Consider the following 15,015-nt stretch of genomic DNA (forward strand, 5'->3'; position numbering starts at 1 on the left):
AAAAAGAAAAAAAAAGCACTCCAAATCAGCGGGCCAACGGGTTTAAAATTTTGTTTCTACTCAGTACTAATAAAAAACCACTGCTTATATTTTTAACATCATAGTTCATCATTTTAAAAAAAGTTATTCAGGGTAAATAAGATGCCAGAGTGCACGAAAAATAAAGCACTAAAATAGAGCTTGTTCATCAAAAAGGAGGATGCCCCGGCCGGGATGATGGTGAATACATGTTGTGCACTTTTATTTAAGTTCTAGCTGGCGGGATGGGCATGCACGAGTCTGGCGAGTCAGGAGTGAAATTTCACACCTGAATTATTTGGCTGCGTCTCACCGTAAAGCGAATGAAAGTAATGAGACTGAATTCATTCTGCCGCACAATATTTACATCGCAACACAGCAGCTTTGATCTGCCTCCGCCAGCCTATTTGGGCCGACCGCAGGCTGCTCGTCAACCGTGCAAAGGTGTTATGAGTTGTGATGTTCCTCAGAAAGTTGGTTTTTGCACCTGGGCCTGGTGAAGTTGAATGGAGTTGAACACATGCAAACAAATGCTTTTGTTCCTGAGGACAAAGCTGCTTGCTTGCTCGGCGCTCGCACTCATACACAGTCTGCTATTGTTTCCCCTTCATCGCTTCTTGTCACTCTTTATGTCAAAGTTTAATTAGGACAACGGGCTTTCGCAGGCTCATTTCTCACTTCAGCAACTTTCTAACACTTCATAATGAGAGAGAGAGACTCAAAGGGATTGCACGAAGGGGAGGAAGGGAAGGGGGGCTTGGCAGGATGGATAAGTCGGGAAACAATACGAGATGCAAAGCATGGGCCCAGACCCATGCAAATAAGCAGGAACCTGCTCTGGAGGGGATGAGTTGATTGCTCAGACAGTTTGAGGGATTAACAGCAAGTGAGAGATCAACACAGCCACCGAAAATATTCTTCAGATGGGACCTGCAAACACCCTTTTATAAAAGTATCTAAAAGTCACTGTAGCGTTTATTGAATTTTACTCAAACGTGAGGAAACAGTGCCTTGTTCTGGAGCTATTTTCTGTAGTGGATTAATCCCAGGGTCACCAAATTAAAGATGTTAAACAATCGTACCAGAGGCTCAAAATTCTCATAGTTTGACAAAAATTATTGCACACTGGTCACAATCATGAGAACGTTTAGGTCAAATAGGTCAAATTTATTACTTTTGTAAACAAGTGTTTAAACGATTTTATGACACATCTACAAATCTACCAAAACCCACTGCCTATTTCTCAGTCTGTAAGGCTCTATTTTTTCTTCCAGCAAGTGGCCGAATTATTACAAGAAAACACAACAGCGTTGCATGCTCAAAAAGCGTGACCAGAATGTGGCCTACACCGAACGCGATTGGTCGTAAGGAGATCATGTGAGAAATGATGCGGAAACACCGATGTAGGAGACAGGAAATGAGTTCAAATGAGACGTGTAAACTAAACTAAGTGCTGATTGTAAGTGTCACAGTGATCAAATTATCGTATATTATGGCAATTTTGGAATTACTGATCGCACATTGTACAGAGGGCGAAATTATCGTACAAATGCAAAAATCATCGTATATCTGGCAATTTTGTGTATTATTTTCAGCAGCAAGAAGGTGAATGTGGGACTGAGTTAGAAGCCCTTTTTGCTGCCACTACAAAGTCCTTTCTTTATGCCGCCTTTGCATTTTTACACAAAACCAAAAAACCAGCAGCATCATTTTGCTCCAGTGTGTGATTTTAGACAGCATGCCAGCATTGTTGAAACAAAACAGGCATGACATTTAACACAACAGTGTCAGCGTCTAGTGTGACATATAATATTCACGTCAGCAGCGCTTTCTAAACAACAACAGCATTAATGTGTCAATAACAATCATTTACTGTCCCTGTTATATGGCGGCTGATCTCGTCCTCAACTCAGAGGGTAAAAAGAGCCCGAATCTCATTGTGTCACAATTTGCAGATGTTTATGGCCGCTGTTATTCTTTTGAGCTAGCCACTAAATGCTGCTAGTTGCTTTTTAAATCTCCCATAGTGGGTTGCACACATAACACGTCGCCAAAATGTCACAACTCATGCCACCCATTATCCTGTCCTGTTTACACAGACACAGTTTTGGGGCTGTAACTACCTCCCGTGAAGGCTTAAAGGTGAAACAACTTATCCCATTACGTGATCAAACCTTTTATACAGAACAGCGAGGCAAAATAATAATAATAATATTCCACCTTGAACAGGCAGTACCCTGGTTTCCATTAAACCTCAAAGTGCGCAAATTGAAACTGTGAATATAAAATACGCTTAATGGAAACATGTCAATGTCAAAAAAACTCCCATTTATCACAAAAAAAATAGAATAGAATAGAAATACTTCATTAATCCCATGAGGGAAACTGTTTTGTTACAGCAGCAAATAAGAGAGCAGCAACTGAATACAATATTTGTTAAAAGGGCAAAATAATACAAATATATATATACAAAGGAAGGCTCAATGAATGAAATGAAATAAAACAACAATAATAATAATAAAGATATACAGTATGTACAGAGAACAAACAAACAAACAAACACATTTTTAAAAAAGCCAAAAAGATTAAAAAGAGCAATTAAAAAAAAGGTATTATGCTCACATGAGGGGGTGTTTCAGGCGATTTGAAAAAGCCATATATTTTGCAAAACTGCAATAGAAAGAGTTTTTCTTTTTTTGGCTTTTATAGGTCGCATGATGCTATGGTTGTCGGTCGGAATGATAATGCTTCAAAATTTGAGCACATCCGGAAGTTTTAAATCCACAATTCCTCAGTGAAATCGTGGACTATCACCTCCTCGAAATCCCTGGTGGAAGTAAGTGTGTAAATTTCCACTGTGTATAGTGAATACAGAGGATAAGAGTTGGGAGAGCGTCCTGTCGTGGGAAAGTTGAAGTAGGTGACCTCTCCGATGAGGCTCTTCTGCTCGGGCTAATTGGTGCTGCACACCTTCTAATGAAGGTCAAGTCTGCTCCCATCAGCAGGCTTCAAGGCCAATTAGGGTCCGTACACAGATGGCTAATTGCAGCATTATGTCTATTGTTGGGACGTTGTTATTGGTTAAATAGAATTTCACAGAAAAGACACAGGGTCACTTATCAATCACTTTAGCTACAACTACAACTCTCAATTTAGGAGAATGTTGTGAAAGAGGAGATACAATAAGTGGAGAGTGAAGTGACCTCTGTGGGCAAACTGGGGCACCGTAGCAGAAAATGCAAAGCAAATACGGGAATTATACGTAAGGGATAATACACAGCAAGTGCGTCGATATTGCAAAATAAAGCCTGACAGGGTAAAACAGGACCAAAACGCAAAGCACAGACAGTAATTCACATCATAGATTTCCATGGTGTTAAATAAAGATTGAGTAGAGAGGAGAGTAATGCTATTAATATTAACAGAAAATTAAAGAAGAAATCTAACTTTCATAATATAAACACAATAACCACATACAGGTTGTGTAGGAATAATATCTCATGTTAACCCTTTACAACCAGAGCAATTATACTAATTTTTATTTCAAAAATATGCAAAGAAGGCAATGAGCAACTTAAAAAATTACCCAAAATAAGTGAGAAATTAGTAAAAATTTACAAGAGAATAACTTGAAAATTAGAACAAAAAAAGCTAAAAGTGTATGTTTACATGAAATATATATATTTGGAAAAATATTCAATCTTCGTTTTTGTATAACTTTTAAAAATAATTGTCTCACATTTTTTTAAACTAAATATGAGGTCATGTTCTGGTCACCTTCCTCTAATTTCTCGCAATTTTTCAATTCAATTTTTTCAATCTTTTTTTTTTTTTTTTTTTTTTGCTATTTTCTGGTCATTTTGTTGTAATTTTTAATAATTTCTCATGATTTTTGGGGTTCATCTTTACCTTCTGCCCGTGTTTTTAAAAAGAAAAAAGTTTTTTTTTCAGGTAACTTTCTTGTTTTGTCATTTTTATCTTATTTTATTTTTACTTGTTTTTTGTGCTAATTTTCAGGTAGTTGTCTGTTTTTTCTTCTTTTTTAATTTTTTGCTAATATTTTGGTCATTTCTTTTGAAGATGCTCATTGCCTTCTTCCTGTGTTTTTGACTAAAATCAAGTCAGTTGTGACCAGGTTTCAAGGGGTTAAAGTTCTTGACTACTTTTGACCGCTCTGGTCTCAGTCTTGACTTATTAGAGAATATTTTCTCTTGGCTAAAGCACTTTTTCATGGCCGAGTGTTATTTGTGTGGACTTTCAGTCAAACTGCTGCAGCCGCACACACTCACAGACAGAGCGTAAAGAAAGAGGGGGGGAGGGGAGAACAATTCAGACTGAAAAAGATGGACAGATAGAGAAAAGAGGGAGAGAAAAGGAAAGGAAGAAGGGAAGGAAGGAGAGTCCAAAGCGCTGCGATAACTCTGTCCAGGTGTTCAGAGCCACACAAAGGCTCTTTTCAGGCCCCGCTGAGAACACGCTGCTCCTCCACTTGTTGCAAAATATACAGGAGAGATAAAAGAGCGCGACTGGTGAAGACGCTTATATTCTGTTACCGCACCAAAATATGGACGGGGGACGGCCTGTCCAATTATCTGAGCCTCACTGCTGCCAGTAAACAAGAGTATCAGCTGGGAGGGAACAGAGCCGAGGTCACAACTGTCAACACTCACAATACGGGAATTGTGTTTCAGTGCAGATGCATTTTGTTTGAAAGTTATCCAGGATCAAAGTTTAGAATAATAAGCAGAAAACACGGTAAATAACGTGACCCTGAACCACAGACAGGACTCATGCAGACACCACATTCTGGTGCCTCCGTCCCGAGGCTGCTTCTAGGCACGGGCATTTCGGTTAATGTCCCGCCACACCAAAATAATTCTCACTTTGAGTTAGCATGTTTGCAGGATTTTAGCACGTTGCTAGGGTTTAAAGATATTTCTGGGATTTTAGGACATTTGTAGGATTTCAGGAAATTTGTAGGATTTCAGGACATTTGTAGGATTTTAGCATGTTTCTAGGATTTTAGGACATTTCTAGGATTTTAGCAGATTTCTAGGATTTTAGGACATTTCTAGAATTTTGGTACATTTCTGGGATTTTAGGACATTTCTAAAATTTTAGGACATTTCTAGGATTTTGGTACACTTCTAATATTTTAGCAGATTTCCAGGATTTTAGGACATTTTCTAAGATTTTAGGACATTTCTAAGATTTTGGTACATTTCTAAGATTTTAGGACATTTCTAAGATTTTAGTACATTTCTAGGATTTTGGTACATTTCTAGGATTTTAAGACATTTCTCGGGTTTAAGGATATTTTTAGTATTTTAGCATGTTTCTAGGATTCTAGGATTTTAAGGATATTACTAGGATTTTAGGACGTCTTCAGGATTTGAGGACATTTCTCAGATTTAAGGACATTTCTCGGATTTGAGGACATTTCTAGGATTTAAGTATGTTACTAGGATTTTAGGACGTCTCTAGGATTTGATAACATTTCTCGGGTTTTAAAGATATTTCTAGGATTTTAAGACATTTCTTGGATTTTAGGACATTTCTAGGGTTTTAGGGATGTTACTAGGATTTTGGGACATTTCGAGGATTTTAGGACTTTTCTAGTATTTAAGCACGTTTCTAGGATTTTAGGAAGTGTCTCAGATTTTTGGACATATAGGATTTCAGGTAAGAACTGATCAAATAGTAGAAAGACCTAAAGCTTAATTGCAGGGACAGACGACGGTGGACACTGTCTCAGGTTGCTTTTTGGCGCTATATTTACTCGGGGTTTCATCAGCGGTGCAGCCTCGGCATCGTGGTCATTCAGCGCAGAGCGCTCTGAGGGCTCAGCTTGCAGAGGGATATGTCTCTGCCTGGCGGCCCTCTGTCATCTCCGCCTGCACGAGCTGACAGCAGAGAGACGACGGCCTTTTGATGTCAGGAAGAGATTCTTACTCCTGGCTGTTTCTCACCAATTCACATGAGTCCAGACTCTAACCCAGTCTGTTACCAGGAGTGAGAGAGCGCTTTGTGTTTTCAGATCAGAGCAATTTGCAAATTCATTCATGAACAGCGTCACACAAAAGCAGCTTAGATATAGAATCTCTCATCGCTGTTTCTAATGGGCAGCAGATTAACTTTCCTACCTGACGACATTTAACTGCACAGTTTGAGAAGAAAGTTAAACATGCATTTTTAGGAAACTGGTGGTTAACCCTTTGAAACCTGGAGCGACATCACTTTTCTTGTGCTGCTTTTAGATGCCTTTCACAAGCATTTAAACCTTTGACCCTGAGCAAATTGTTGTGATTTCTTTCACAAAAAATAGGCAAAAAGGAGCAACTTGAATTGAAATTTATTTCAAACATCTAAAAAAAATTTAAAAAATAAATAAGGCAAGGAAAGAATAAACAAATATACACAAACATACAGACATGTCCGAAAAGAGGTGGGAAAAGTGCAAACTTATTAAATCTCTAAAATAGTTGACCCATTAAACTATATAAACTATATGTAACAATATCTAAACTATTTATAACAATATGTTAAGATATTTACATTGTTATCTGACAATAACTAAAAAAAAAATTATGTTTCAAAATTATTATTTTTTCAAGGTCATTTCCTTGTTTTGTTTTTTTAAAACCTTTCTCTTCTATTTTTTAATAATTTTCAGGGTTTTTTATTTCAGAAAAACTAATTTCTTGATAACATTTGGGTCATTGCCTTTCCTCCCATGGTTTTAAAGAAAATCAAGTCAATTTGCTCAAGTTTGAAAAGGTCAAAATAAAAATTTTCTTTATTTTTCTTCTTCATTTTAACAGTTATACAGACATCAGCTGCTGAGAAATTTCTTACACGAAACTGGAAATGCCTCTCTGGACATCCACCTCATTTTAAAATAAAACGCTAGGGGTCCTGTCCCAGGAAATCCTGAGCGTCAGACACAGGGAATATTAAGTAAAATTTAGGGGGATTTAGTAGTGAGGACTGCAGATTGCAACCAGCTGAGAACTGGTTATAATTTCTCCAGTGTTTATTGTTCAGGAGGTTTTTACAGGGAGTTAAACTATTTGCAGAGGTCCCTTCCTCTCCAGAACAGACCAGCTGATTTAAACCTGTAAAAACACTTTAAAAAACACAATTTCACGTAAAAAATCAGTGTTTCTACGATGCTGTTAACCATGACGGAGATGCACTGTTAAGAGGTTTTTTACCGGGAGCTGAATTATCCTCTAAAGACTTTTCCTCTCCAAAACAAATGAACACTTTAAAGTGATAGAAAACACTGAATAAAGCAGTAAAAAAGTCTGTTTTTTTTAACACTATCATTGTGGAGGAGCTTCTAACTATGACAGCCGAAAACGTGAACGTCCCTGTCTAGAGTCTGGTTTGTCCGTTCTGGGTTAACAGCCACACCTGGGTCTTTTCTCTGCTGGGAAATGCAATGCTTTAATGGCAGCGCCACAGAGGACAGATCACCTGTTCTCCTGTTGCAGAGAAATTCTCAGAGGCTACCTGTGCACAGTCCGCAGCTCCAGAGGAACCGTTTTTGGATACATGTCGAATCAATACGCTCTATTGTGTGGAAAGTCGGAGCACTTCTGTGAGAGTCTCCCACAGCATTTTGGGACAGCTGGCTCTGCTCTGGATCCTGGATTAGTGCACACAGTGAGTGCTGTCTGGACTCACAGTCATTCTCTCTCTCTTCATACAGCTTAAAGCAAGTTAGATTTAAGTCTTTTTAAGACACTTTTGCCACTCAGAATTAAATTTAAGATAAATTTTATAATAACCAAAACTGAAGGAGAAAAAAAACAAACATGCACTGACTGAATTTAGCGTGTTTAGGGACAATTTTACTCAAATGTTTAACATAAAGCATGACCTGTTGGTCAAGTTAAAAAGTCAGATGATCTACTTCAAATCCTGGGGGGGGTCCTAATCTGCATGACGTTAATGCAAGGAGCATTCAGTACATTGTTTTTATTTTTATCTGGTTATTTTTTTATATTTATTGTTTGTTTACTTTATAAGTTACTTTTATTTTCAGATTTGCGTTTTATATCAGTGACTGTTTTTTTACCATATATTTTATTTTTTGTTTATTTATTTATTTATTTTTATTTGTGTATTTTTTATTTTTGTATTTTATTTATTGTATTACTTTAATTTTCAGATTTCTATAATATTACATTGACTTTTTCACTTTTTACAATGCACTATACAGGAAAATGTTTTTGTTAATATATTGATGCGTGATGTGATGATGTATTAATATATTCTATAGTCTATAATCTTGCATAATTGTTTTGTTTTTTTGCAGAGGAATTTCTTGATGTGTGATTGTTAAGGGTTTAACATTAGTCTGCAGCTTGGCATGCATCACCTCCTCAATGCTGAAACGCATTAAATGTGGAAAAACGTAAAATGCAAACATTTCCTTCTGACGACTGGGACGACTCAAGTCACATTAGAAAAATGCAGGAGAGTGAGCTGGCGAGAGAGGGGTTACTTCAGGGCAGGAGAGAGTGACTGGAGTTAAAATGACGAAAAAGTTAAATGCTCTACACATTCAGAGGAGTCTGAATGTTTTCTTGACATTGTCAGATAAACATAGAAAGGAGTGCAGAAAAAAAGAAATTCCTCTCTTAGACTGAATCATGTCGGAAATACAGAAAAAAGCTAATCACAACTACAACAAGAGCAATTAGCATTTCCAAAAAAGAGAGGAGAAAAGACAGGATGGAGAGCTCTTAATTTGGACAAAACGGGAATAGAAGAGGAAAGAAACATTTCTATTTTTTAACCAGAGTCACATGTTAGCCGTGAGTGAACTGTAAATAGCTCGTGAGTAAGAACTGCTCAGATTTTAGCATCTGCTACTTGAAGCTGTCGTGCTGTTTGCTGCGTTTGGGTTCCCTTCAAAATAAGGCTGTTGTTCGGTGCTTTTACAGTATGCTGATGAACAGAGAAAGAGCTTGAATGGGCTCTGCTGGAGCAGAAATGTTAGGTAACTTCTTGGATTGTACTGAAACTGCCTTCTTTCATTCATTCGAGGCACTCAGCTTGTTTTTTGGCCCTTTTCAGGAGATTCTTGTAGACTATTTATAAACCAGAGGGGACAACAGAAAAGCACATATGCCTCCTGAACCCGAAATATTCTGCACATGTACCAAAGCTGGTTTATCGGCATGGGCACCATGCTCCACCTGCTTGGGGGGGCCACTTTTGCAAAATGTCAGGAGGACAGGGGCCCCAGCAGCCTCATACATGTTTCTTTGATTTTAGGACATTTCTAAAATTTTAAGACGTTTTCAGGATTTCGCAACATTTATAGGATCTAAGGACATTTTAAGGATTTTAGGATATTGCCAAGATTTTAGGACATTTTCAGGATTTTAGGACATTTCTAGGATTTTAGGACATTTTCAGGATTTTACAACGTTTGTATGATTTTGAGACATTGCGAGGACTTTAGGACGTTTCTCAGATTTTGGCACATTTCTTGGATTTTAGGACATTTCTGAAATCTTAGGACGTTTTTGGGATTTTAGGACATTTCTAGGATTTTAGGACACTTCTAAAATGTTAGGGCATTTTCAGGATTTTACAACATTTGTATGATTTTAGGACGTTTGTATGATTTTAGGGCATTTCTAGGATTTTGGGACATTTCCAAAATGTTAGGATATTTTCAGGATTTAAGGACATTTGATGATTTTAGGACATTGCTAGGACTTAGGGACGTTTCTCAGATTTTGGCACGTTTCTAGTATTTTTGGATATATGTCCACCAACCACCTGTAGGGGTCCATATTTGTCCTGCAGGCCAGTGAAGGATCCACCCAGAGCCTTAAACTCTGTGTGTGTGTGTGTGTGTGTGTGTGTGTGTGTGTGTGTGTGTGTGTGTGTGTGTGTGTGTGTGTGTGTGTGTGTGAGAGAGTGGGTTGGGAGTGGGTTGGGATTTTCATAATTGCTGAGTGTGTGTGTGGGTAATGACTGTGCGTGAGTGTGTGACCTTTCTGTTACAGTGTGTCATTCAGTCATATCAGTACAGGTCAGAGACAATCTCAGTTCCTGTCTCGTCCTCTGCCCACAGGACGGCTGTCTTTAACCTTTTAATTTACCTGTATGGTCATGTCTGATAATTATGAAGGTTGTCAATAATATTAACTATTCTTTCAGTAAATGACATTAATACTCATCTGATATGTCTGTTTATATATAACTACATGTTTTTACCTTCCCCTCAACTTCTTTAACATTAATTCCCGAATTAATTTAGATAAAACTAGACAGGTTTATCAGCCTCATCTTCACATGGTCAGTACGGCCTCAGATATCGTGCTGTACAGATACGACATGCTAAATGTTACAATATATCCTTGGAAACATTAGGGTCCTCAGGAATTTATCATTAGATTATATATATTTCATTCATTATATCTTATGTTTTTATATATATATATATATATATATATATACTTATTTCTTATTTGCTTTGTGTTCTCTCTGCAGCTATTTTAGTGTTTTAGTGCTTATAGATTAATTTTTTTGCTCAGTGTGCTTCTTTTTTTAGTTTTTTTTTTTTTTTTTGTATTTTTGTATATAGTGTTAGTTTAGGTTTTATTTACTTTTCTCCCATTTTTTGTTGTTTTTTTTCCCCTAAAGTTGAGGGGAAGTCTGTTTATTTATACCTGTGGCTTCTTGACCCCTACCGCCACTTTTTTTTTTTTTGGATTTCCATTACAAAATATAATGATTAAACACAAAAAAGTGTACAATTTATTCTATTTCAAATAAAATAACAATTTACCCTTTTAAATATCTAATAATATTGTGATGGTATATTATTTATTTGATGTATTTACTTTACCTTTTGTGTTTAGTCCCAATGAGATTAAAAAAGAGACCTGCCCAAGGTAGCAACACTACAACATATTTAAATACAGAATGATTTGCAAGAACAGCTATTCAGCACCACTTCCTTTACGATGCTCTTAAAAATTCATCAATGGATGTAAAAGTCTCTAATTTGGGATAGTTTGCAGATTATTTCATACCCAGTGCAAAGTAGGAAAGTGCAGTTTTCAACAGATCTGTCAAAATGCAGATTACATTAAAAAGCTACCACGGTCCTCCGGTGCCAGCATGAGAGATTCCTGCCGCGGCCTCTCTGTCAGTCTGCTCTGCCTCAGCGGTTCATGCATCTGGCAGGAAGGTGAAGTGCTTTCACCACAAAATGAAGTCTTGATAAAATGGTTCCAGCGAACAGCTGGTTATGGTAACGGGGGACGAAGGGCATCAGAAGAGCCTCTTTGTTTTCTCGGAGTTCGGCACAAGGTGGCCGAACGTCACACGGCTGACCCCTGCTCGCCGCTTGTCTCCTGGACCGAGCAATAAGATAAAGAGTCCCTTGAGAAAGCCGAGTGGAAACGAGCCAACGGTGGCTCCTGGAATGCTTCTCATTTCCTGAAGGACGAATATATTTCATTCATCTCGCAACAATAACGAACCGCTCAGAGCGTCTGAAATCTTTAATCGTTTCTTTAACAAAGACAAACAGCTGGACGCAGTTTGAATATGTATCTAATATTAAAGTTGTCAGGTAATTTCTAAAAGAATTTGAGCAAAGTGTTTTGTATTAAGGATGCGTAAATTAAAAGCAAAACTAAATTTCGATTTTTTTTTTTTCTTTACATCATGTTCACCAAAGTCAAGGCTTAAATCTAAAAGTGACCATGCCTTTGCCATTAGGGCCCCCCGACTTTGGAACCACCTGCAAACTGGAGAATGAGAGCGGAGCGGACATTCAGAGACACCGGCGGAGACATTGGCGGAGACACCAGGGAAGACACCAGCGGAGACACAAGGGGGAGACACCGGCGGAGAATGAGAGCGGAGTGGAAATTCAGAGACACCGGCGGAGACACTGGCAGAGACACCAGCGGAGACACCGGGGAGACACCAGCAGAGACACCAGGGGAGACACCAGCAGAGACACCAAGCGAGACACCAGAGGAGACACCAGGGGAGAATGAAAGCAGAGCGGACATTCAGAGACACTCGCAGAGACACCGCGAAGAATGAAAGCGGAGCAGACATGCAGAGACACCTGCAGAAACACCGGCAGACAATGCGAGCGAAGTGGACATGGCTGGAATGCACTCTATCGACATTCTATCGACTACATCTCATATTTCAATCGAGGAAAAGTTATACCGTGATTGATATCGTTATCGTTTTATCGCCCAGCCCAAAGAGAGGACAAAGAGATAAAGCGCATCACATTTTGACTTGTACGTTCCCTATTAAAGTGAAGGTATTTCAAGAGTTGTTGTCTTTTGATACATTATTTTTTTGCATGTTGGTTTTAGACTGTGAGAATTACACTAACAAGTCTTCTCATTCAACACAAAGACATCAGCAGTGTATTATTCTGATGCGGCCTGCAGAAACTTTCTCACATTAACCAAAATTTTTTTAGGACTTTACAAATCTGCATTAATTTTTTTTTTTTTTGCACAAATCCATCACAGGGAATATGTGCACATTTGATTTAGGTGGGACAGGACAGAGGTAGGACAGGAAGAAGCATTTAGATATTTTTAGACAGCACACGGAGCTGCGGAGACAAAGCTGCTATTGTTCCTACTGTCTGAAGGCTCGCTGGCCCGCTGAGGGATGGCATTGTTTTATCATGTAACGCTACCAGTGATCTGTTCATCGATAGCACCTTATGTTTGGTAAAATAAGACACGAGTATATCACGGCCGCTATTGGGTCACCGCGGCTCAGTGTGGAGTCTGACTGAGTCCTGCGGAGAACAAATGCAGGCGAAAGCAGAAACCAGCTCTTTTAAGACGGCATTCCTCAGGACAGAAAAAAAGAAAAGGGGAAATAAAGAAAGAGAAGGAAAATGTAAAACGATCCAGAGAGCTATTTTTCTGTTGCTTTTATAGGTTGTTATTTAAGTGGGGGGGGTCATTGTGTCTAATTACAATAATGAATATGCATTAATTAACCCTCTTTAACACCTAGATCGAAATCAGTTTTCTTAATATACAATAATGAAAATAAATAAATACAATAATGAAAAAAATTAAAATTATTTATTTTTCACTCTTGAGATAATTTTCTTGTTTTTTTTTATTTTTTCAAATAATTTTCTTGCAACTTTTTACTAATTTGCTTTTATTTGTTTATTTAAGTGGTGGGCATTGTGACTGACTGAATATGAATAAATCAGCTCTCGAACACAACATCAGTTTCTTAATTTTTTTTTAGAAAAGAATAATAAATAAAAATAAAATATAACTCCTTTTGCACTCTCTTGAGATAATTTTCTTTTTTTGCCTTTTTTCAAGTAATTTTTTGTAACTTTTTACTAACCTCAAATTTTTGTAATTTTTTTTTACCAATTTCCTGTTATTATTTGGGGGGCATTTTTTTTGTTGTTGCTTATTTTGTTGTAATTTTTGTCAATTTTTTTTACTAGTTCCTTGCAATTTTGGGGGGGGTCATGTCATGTTTTTGCTTAACTTTTTACTCATTTCTTGCAACTTTTAGGGCCATTTTTTAATAACGTTGCTTGTCACTCTCTTCTCATGTTTTTGAAGAAATCAGTCTGCTGTGGTATCAAAGGGTTAAAGTGTGACGGCCTCTCTGAGCTCAGCGGGCACACACATGTTGACTGGTATCCTCTGAAAGGGAACACCCTGCTGCTGTGCCAGCGTGAGTGGAACGACCTGAACAGGCTGATTATTATCTGATGATATGTACTTTCCACACAGGAAGAAGTATTGTCACATTATCTTCCACATCCTACTCAGAGAGTCCCAAAATATTAACATATTTGATATGGTATTCAAAAAATATAATAAATATTGAATAAAACTAAAATAATGACATTTTTTATATATTGCTAATTAAATGGAAAAATAAATAATCTCAGTCTCTTTTTTCCAAAAGACAACACGTCCTCGGTCAGTTATAACTGTCCTCACCTGTGTGATGGTCAGTGCTGCAGCCTGCTCTCTGTCCTGACCGCTGCGTGCTGCTTTCTCCCTGCTCTTTCTATTGCAACACAGACAAAAAAAAAATGTGCAACAAAATTTTAGAAGAGTAGTTCAGAAATAGCTGTGGAGATTAAAAAAATCCCAAAGTTATTCTTATTCTACAAATGTATTTCCCTGTAGGGCAGCAGCGGGGGGGGGGGTAATATTTTTAACTCAAGACGTACATTTTTAGTTTGGCTTTTGATTGAGCTTTATTTATCTATTGACTGTTTATTTTATATATTTTAGTCTGGTTTACAGTTTCACTACTTTCTTTATCATTTTATTGTTTTTTTTTTTTACATATTTATTCATTTTACTTTCTGTTTTAATCCTTAATTTACCTCTTATTTACAATTTGCATATTCGACCCAATATTCATCTACTTGTTTATTTTTTATTGCTATTATCATGTTACTTACTAATCTTTTTATCTGCTTCCTTATTTACTTTTTCATCTTTTATCATCTTTTATCTGTAGGTTTTAAAGAGTACGGTTTTTGCATTTTTTATGACATGCTTGATTACATTACATATTTATATATATATAAACATAGATATATACATATATAAATGCAAACTGCAGAGCAAAGATGTTGAATAGAATTGGGAAAAGTGAAATAGTTGTGGAAATTAATCTCAAAGTCAGTTTTATATCAGTTTTTATGAATTTTCTCAGTTATAATCTCACCTGTGAAGCTCCGTCCTTCTCCTCTCTGCTCCTTCTGTCGTCGCATTAAAGATAAAAACAATAAGTGCAAAACAACAGTGAGCACAAACTGTGCAGAAATTCAGGAGCAGTGAGTCTATTCCTAGCATGAAGCTAGCTAGCTAGCCACAGGTAACATTAACGTTTGTATTTTCGTTCGCATTTAATTAATTTTACGTCATTTAGCGAACATTATCAACAGGAAACAGCTTTACACCACACTCACGCGGT

This window comes from Plectropomus leopardus, chromosome 1 (assembly GCF_008729295.1).
Source record: "Plectropomus leopardus isolate mb chromosome 1, YSFRI_Pleo_2.0, whole genome shotgun sequence".
Classification (NCBI taxonomy): Eukaryota; Metazoa; Chordata; class Actinopteri; order Perciformes; family Serranidae; genus Plectropomus; species Plectropomus leopardus.